This window comes from Ochotona princeps, chromosome 11, assembly GCF_030435755.1.
Source record: "Ochotona princeps isolate mOchPri1 chromosome 11, mOchPri1.hap1, whole genome shotgun sequence".
Taxonomy (NCBI): Eukaryota; Metazoa; Chordata; class Mammalia; order Lagomorpha; family Ochotonidae; genus Ochotona; species Ochotona princeps.
The window spans coordinates 43,669,209-43,676,742 of NC_080842.1; positions in this window are offsets into that span (position 1 = coordinate 43,669,209).

Sequence of the window (7,534 nt, forward strand, 5' to 3'; positions counted from 1 at the left end):
TGCCAGATCTCATACACACCGGTGGGTCCCTGGGCCAGCCCTACTTAGTCCACTCTCTGTCCTAGCAGGAACAGTAGCCTTTCCTGACTGGCCCTTCCCCATTCTGGTTCTTACTGTTGAGTGTTACAGCCCAGCCAAGCCTGGTCTACACCCAGACATAGCTCACACATGGCTCAGCAGGGGCTAGCCTAGCAGACCTAGCCCAGCCCGTCTTACACCCACCCTGGTTCTCACAATCACCAGTGGGTGCTGGAGTCTTGGTGGCTCCACTTTCAATTCAGCTCTCTGCTATTCATCTGGGAAAACAGCAGCAGATGGCCCATGTCCTTGGACCCCTCACTGACATAGGAGACCTAGATAAAGCTCCAAGCCCCTGGCTTCAGCCTGGCCTAGCCCTGGTCATTCCAGTCATTTGAGAAGTTAATCAGCAAATGGAAAATCTGTTTCCCTCTTTCTCTGTAACTCTGACTTTCAAAATCAATCAGTCTTGAAAAAACAAATCAACAAAACACAACTCAACACAGCATGTGATCTTAGGGTGGAGACACCCGGGAGGACCTGGCAGAATGAAAGCAGGGTCCTGTGCTGGGACAAGCCCTCATCCAGGTTTGCTAATCCTCCCTTCAGCAGGTGGAGGCGTGCTTACCATGGGCCACTGCCAGCAGATGTGCAGAGAGCTGGGTGAGAGGCCCCGGAACCTCCAAACAGAGATGGTTCAGTTAAAGAACAAAATAAAGAAAATGATTACCCAATTGAACAAAAAGTGCAAAAATAGGTAGAGCTCCCAAAAGATCAGTAGAAAGATATACAACTTCTGGAAACAGAAAAGATAATCCTTAAAACTGAAATCAGCGACAGGCTCATCAATAGGGCCGACTTGGCCCAGGAGAGCGTTGGTGAGCTGCAAAAACACAGGTGAAGAAGCACGCACGAAGCAGCCCAGGGAAAAGTGCAAAGTGAAAACAGGACCCAAGAGCAGGCTGGAGGACAAGGCAGAGAGCGCTCCACAGGCTCACCTTTCTCCACAGGCATTCCAGAAGGAGGGAGGGTACAAAACATGGTGCTAATAGGTAGACTTGAAGAGAGACAAGAATCCAGATTCAGGGGGTAGAAGGAGTCCATAAGAAATATTAAACCCACACCTGGGGCCCGGCGGCGTGGTCTAGCGGCTAAAGTCCTCGCCTTGAAAGCCCCGGGATCCCATATGGGCGCCGGTTCTAATCCCGGCAGCTCCACTTCCCATCCAGCTTCCTGCTTGTGGCCTGGGAAAGCAGTTGAGGACAGCCCAATGCTTTGGGACACTGCACCTGCGTGGGAGACCCGGAAGAGGTTCCAGGTTCCTGGCATCGGATCGGCGCGCATCGGTCCATTGCGGCTCACTTGGGGAGTGAATCATCGGACGGAAGATCTTCCTCTCTGTCTCTCCTCCTCTGTGTATATCTGGCTGTAATAAAATGAATAAATCTTAAAAAAAAAAAAAAAAAAAAAAAACCACACCTGGAAATGTGGTTGTGACAAGGAAATCAAAAAAACAATAAAAGAATATCTCTGGGGTCCGGCAGGGCCCAGGTTGCTTGACCCAGGTCCTCGGGCCTGCCTGCACAGCGGGGGCTGAGTCCATGTGCCCCAGGTGCGGGGAGTCCGGAAGGGCCTGGATCACCTGGCCCAGGTTGCCTGGTCCCAGTCCTTGGGCCTGCCTTTGAGAACTGGTCCTGCTCAGTGGAAAAGACAGAGCAGCGGATGGCTGACCCAGATGCACCTGGAGGGTATGGCAGCCCACTGGGGCTTGATACCAGACAACATCAAGCAGAGGAAGGAGAACAAATTGGATAACCACCCCAGCCAAATGATGATAGCAAAAATTTGGTCAACTGAAGACTGTAAGGTCAGCTATGTCAGCCAACGGACATTGGAAAGGCTTCTTCATCTTTGGATCAGCAAGACAGGGTTTCAGAACTATCGAAACCACCTGGGCAGAACTCTCAGCGCATGTGCCACATCAGGACCCTGGCTTGCTGTTGGGTGGCCGTTCCACAACCCAGGGTACTGGGGCTGTTGGGGGGCTGGGTATGGCTCTTCCCCTCATCTCTGCCATAGAAACAGGAAGAAGAAATAGAAACTCTGGAAACAGTGATCACACCCACTTTTCACTAACCCTGGATCCTTAGCACCCTGATCAACTATGTTAACATCATCCAAAATAAAATAAATCATATTAAAAAATCTTGATAACACAAATTATACAATTTTTGGTTTTACTTTTTACATGTCTAAGACAGAGCTAACCTGGGTAATATCTAAAATCATGTAACAGGTGCCTGGGTGAATGGCCGGTGTGAAGGATGCCAAGGAAGACGGCTTCTATGAACACAGGTGCCTTTACCTGAGCACTTGGCTCCTTTTGGGCCCTTTTACTCTTTTTCCAGGTCCTTTCGCTATCCCTTTTCTTTGGTTACTTCCTCAAAGGCAGCTGTTTCTGAGATTGAGTCCCAGCCTGTGTTGAGTGGTCCCATGGTGAGTTCTTTGGTGAGTTCATTACCTTGCTGGTTTTAGCAAATGAACCATAGCCAGTGATTCCCAAATCTCTGTTTCTACATCCATATCTGAACTGAGCCCCCAAGCCACCACAAATTCCACCACTAGGACAGAAAGCGACACTCTATCTCCATGCTAACTCATATTGTCTTAGTCACAGCTCCTTTGATGAGAAATCTATTTACTGCTTTTTTTTTTTTCTTTTTTTCATCTGGAAATACACAGTTCTTCCTTTAAAATTTACCTCAGGGGTGGGCGTTTGACCTCATAGTTAAGACTCAGCTTGAATGCTTGCACCCCACGGTGGGCTGCTTGGGTTGCAATGTCAGCTCTGCTTTTCCTTCCAGCTTCCTGCTAATGCTACCCTAAGAGGCAGCAGTGATGACTCAAGTACCTGGGTCCCCTGCGGAAGACCTTGTTAGAGTTCCCAGCCCCTGGCTTTGAGCTGGCCTGGCTCAGGTCGTGGTGGCTATTTGGGGGAGTGAACCAAACAATGGAAGACTCCAGATGTGTTGGCTGCGGGAGCTCATGCTGTCATGTGTCCTGTCCTAAGCATTGCACTGTGCCTACCGTTCCACAGCTCCATGTTGTGGCTCAGTGGGGGGTGGATGAATTCACAAACGGATATGCTTTACCTGACTAACCCAGGAAATGAAGATGGTGGCTGAGTTGAGTGTTATTTCATCACCTGATGATCACATTCCCTCCCACTAAAGGGGCTCCGTGTGTATTCTGGTATTAAAAGCAGAGCTACTGCTCAGAGCACGCTCGCTGTTTTCTCAGCTGTTTTCCAACAGCGGGGTGCTGCCAATCACTGTCACATAAAGCAGGCTCAACAGCTCTGCTCCCAGTGACCCGATGGGGAACAGTCTGGGCTGTGGCTTGGAATATTAAATGACATTGTGCTGCTGCAGCTCGCCAGCCTACTTGAGTCACAGCTGCAGTAAGAACGTTTTAACAAAATTAAAAATCTCCATGGGGGAGGGGACAGCAGAGAAGAAAAAAGGTTGCCCAGAAGGCTGCGAGCAAAGGCAAGTCGGCAGACACCGGTGGAGCCTGCTGCCTAAATGTAATTGTAGTAGGAAAGTACACATCGCAACCCGGAGGTCTGCATGTCGGATGTAAAACAGCCCCCATCACTGCAAATTGGCTTCCATTGTATTGGGGAGGGGCGGGAAAGGAGATATTTTTTGTGTGTGGAAAATACATACACTAAATTGCAAGGGGTCAGGGGGCAAACAAATGAAAGCTATCTCCAATGAGAGCAAATTGAAATAGATCAATTACCTCCTGTCACTTCCTATTTCCAAGCTAATGAATTACTTTTTAAAAAGCCTGGCTCTGCTGGGTTTGGCACAAAGGAGGCGATCCCTGACGCACATCTCACGCGAACGGAAAGTGATGGGGAGGGTGCAGTGCTGCCACCTTGTACCGCACTCCACATGCATCCTTCTCGTTACTAGGATATAAACTAGACCTTGGAAAGTCTTCCTGAGAAGCCTAACCCTGAGGAATGCTCTAGGTTTCATTCTCACTCAAAGGAGAATTTTCATGTCTCTCCATGAACAAGGGAAGGGAAGAAGGCTCTAAACTCTGAAACAGAAGGTGCTTTCTTTGATTTATTCCACTGGGTCTGGGGTTATAGACCGGGATATGTGAGCAGGTCTCTGCCTCTTAGGCAACTCACAGACACACAGCTAAGGCTGAGACAGCCCAGGCTGAGAAGGAGTTGCCAAGAAGCCCCAGGAGAAAACATCCTGACCCCAGGCTGGAGCAGGCCTGGCCACTGGGGAAGGTCAGGAATCCAGACTTTTCTCTCGTCTCTGTCTCTACTTTTCTGTTTCTCTCTGTTTCCCTTCCATCTCCTTTCCCACCTCGCATTCCCTCCTCCATTCCATTGATCCACCCATCCATTCATTTAATCTTATTCAAAGTGCACTTGCTGGGACCTGCTGGCATATCAGGTGAACTGCTGGCTGCCATGCTTGCATCCATATGGGAACCAGTTCACGACCCGGCTGCTCCACTTCCAGTCCAGGTTCCTGCTGATGGCCTGGGGAAGCAGTGGTGGCTGGCCCAAGTGTTTGGAACCTTTCCATGCATGTGGGAGACCTGGATGAGTCTTCTGGCTTTGGCCTAGCCCAGCATTGGCCCTTGGGGTTATTTGGGCAGTAAATCAGCAAACAGGAGGTCTCTCTTTACCTGTCTCTCTGTGATTCTCAAATCAATCAATCTTTAAAAAAGAAAGCATACTGAAATTGAGTGAAAGCAAGGTACAAATCCACCCCAAGAAATTTGAAACTAGGGCCAGGCGCAGTAGCCTAGTGGCTAAAGTCCTTGCCTTGAACATACCGCAAAATTATATGGGCACCATTCTGATCCAGGCAGCCCAGCTTCCTGTCCAGCTCCCTGCTTGTGGCCTGGGAAAGCAGTCAGGGATGGCCCAAAGCCTTGGGAGACCCGGAAGAGGTTCTTGGCTCCTGGCTTCAGATCAGCGCAGCTCTGGCTGTTGCGCTCACTCGGGGAGTGAATCATCGGACAGAAGATCTTCCTCTCTTCTCTCCTCCTCTCTGTAGATCTTTGCAATAAAAAAAAAATCTTAAAAAAAATTTGGAACTAAATTTTCCACAAAGTATGGCACTTGAGCTTTTACAAATTATTTACAGAACACCCTATAACTGATGATCGCGGAGTTGGGATGCCATGGTTGCTGACTGATTGAGTAAGGATGGTCACCTGTGCGCCGCAGTACGGGCTTGGGGAGGAGGGTTTAAGGGCAGTGTCTAGGAGACTAGGGGAGGCAGGCAGGCAGGCAGGGAAGGCTAAGGAGACAGAGTTCTATCCCTCTTACTCATTCCACTGCACACACACTTAAACCGGAGTAGCCACACAATTATTAATACAGGTCTTTCATCCAATTTTTCCCCATAATGAGATCTATTGATTTTTCCATAACCTATATGCAATGGGGGCTGATGTTGTGCCATAGCAGGTAATGCCACCACTTGCAACACCGGCATCTCCAATGGGCACTGGTTCCAGTCCTGGCTGCTCCACTTCTGATTCAGCTCTCTGTTAATGTGAAAGGGCCCCTTCACCCACATGGGAGACTCAGAAAAATCTCCTGGCTTCTGGTTTTGGCCTGGCCCAGTCCTGGCTGTTACAGGTATCTTGGGAGTAAAGCAATGGATGGAATACCTTTTCTCTATCACCCTGTCTCTAACTCTGATTTTCAAATAATTAAACCTGTTTGAATTTATATGCAATAGCATAAATATCAGGAGAGACTGAAGGCAAATAAATAGGAAATCACTGTAACAATGTGAGTAAAAAATGTAAAATTAGTCCAGCTAAATCTAGTTGGATAGATGAATTAGGTTTATAAACTAATTACAAATCACATTCAAGATACAAGATATTTCCATAATATATGTAATAGGAAACCACAATTGATTTTGAAAGGAGATAGAGTACAAATGAAAAAATCAAATATATTAAAACAGTGCTTCTCAAACTTCAGAACAGTAAGTTTATTTGAAAGGCAGAAGACAGAGAGAGAGGTCCTCCATCTGCCTGCTCATTCCCCTAGTGCCTGCAAAAGTCAAGGATTTGCCAGGGGAAGCCAGGAGCCCAGACTCAGGTTGAGTCTCCAAATGGGTTACAGGGAACCCTCTGCTTGACCCTGCCACCTGCCAGGGTGTGCATCAGCAGGAAGCTGGCGTGGAGAGCAGAAGCAGGACTCGATCCCAGCATCCAATGTGGTGATGGGCTAAATGCCCAGCCCCTGCTTCTCAAACCTTCATGTGCCTCAGAAGGCCATAAGTATCTGATTAAAATGTAGATTTTGATCTCCAGAGCCCAGGATTAGAGGTCTGAGGGCCTGTATCTCCAGAAAGCTGTGGATGTTACAAGTCTATGGCCATCCTTTAAGCTGCAAGGTGTTACAGATGCCTACACACAATTCAAGATTTACAAACTCTCCCTGGCCCTATGGAAGAACTGGACTGTGTTTGTGAGACCTTTGTCAGTTCAGTCCCATATTCCCACTTACTAACTCTAGCTGACCCACTCCCCTGGTCTGCTCCTCTTGAACCCTTGTGTGGATGAAGGGAAGCCATGCCCACAGAAGCAGTAGCACAAAGCTCAGCCCTCTGCAAATCCTTAGGACACGCTAACCATTGGTGTCTCCTAAAGGTTAGAACAGTGATCCATCAATGCCCTTAATCAGAACCCTTAGGGTATGAAATTGCAAATCTGAACCCAGCATCAAATCTTCTCAATCAAAACCTTTGAGAGATGGGGTTGTCCTTGTTGCACAGTGAGTTGAGCCACCACTTAGGACACTGGCATCACCCGCTAGTGTGCCAGTTCAAGTCCTGGCTGCTCCACTTCTAATCAAATTCCCTGCTAATGTGCCTGGAAAGGCAGCCGACATGGGTGCCAGCACTGCAGGCAGATGATCAGTTTGCTGCATCATGGCACCGGTGCCTAAAATCATTTTTGAAATCTGTGAAGTCTCCAAAAATTAATGGGAAGGTATACTGTGAAAGCGCTGAGTGTGTATTTCAAAAATGTTAGCACCAAAAGAAACATCTTTTAATTTCATTTTCCATACATTTTTCTGAAATCCTCTGTGTGTGTGTGTGTGTGTGTGTGTGTGTGCGCGCGCGCGGGGCTGGACATGATCAGCACCACTTCCAGAAAACACTTCCTTAGCAGGAAAAGCTGAGCTTGGCTCCCTCCTTGAACCAGGCTTCCTGTGGTGGAGAGGGCTGTGTGGTTAGGGAAGCTGGGGAGGCGAGGCTGGGGTGGGCTGCTGGAATCCACATTAAGGGTATAATAAGATCCACTATAAGGGCTGTTTTAGGATTGAAGGCGAAATCTGTGCCCTTTTCGTCACCTGCCCTGTCCCAGGACCAAAACATGCCACCTTTAGCCTTCCCTCCTTCCTCCACTTTCACACAAGATTTCCTGCCAAATTAGTACAGAGGAGCTGTAT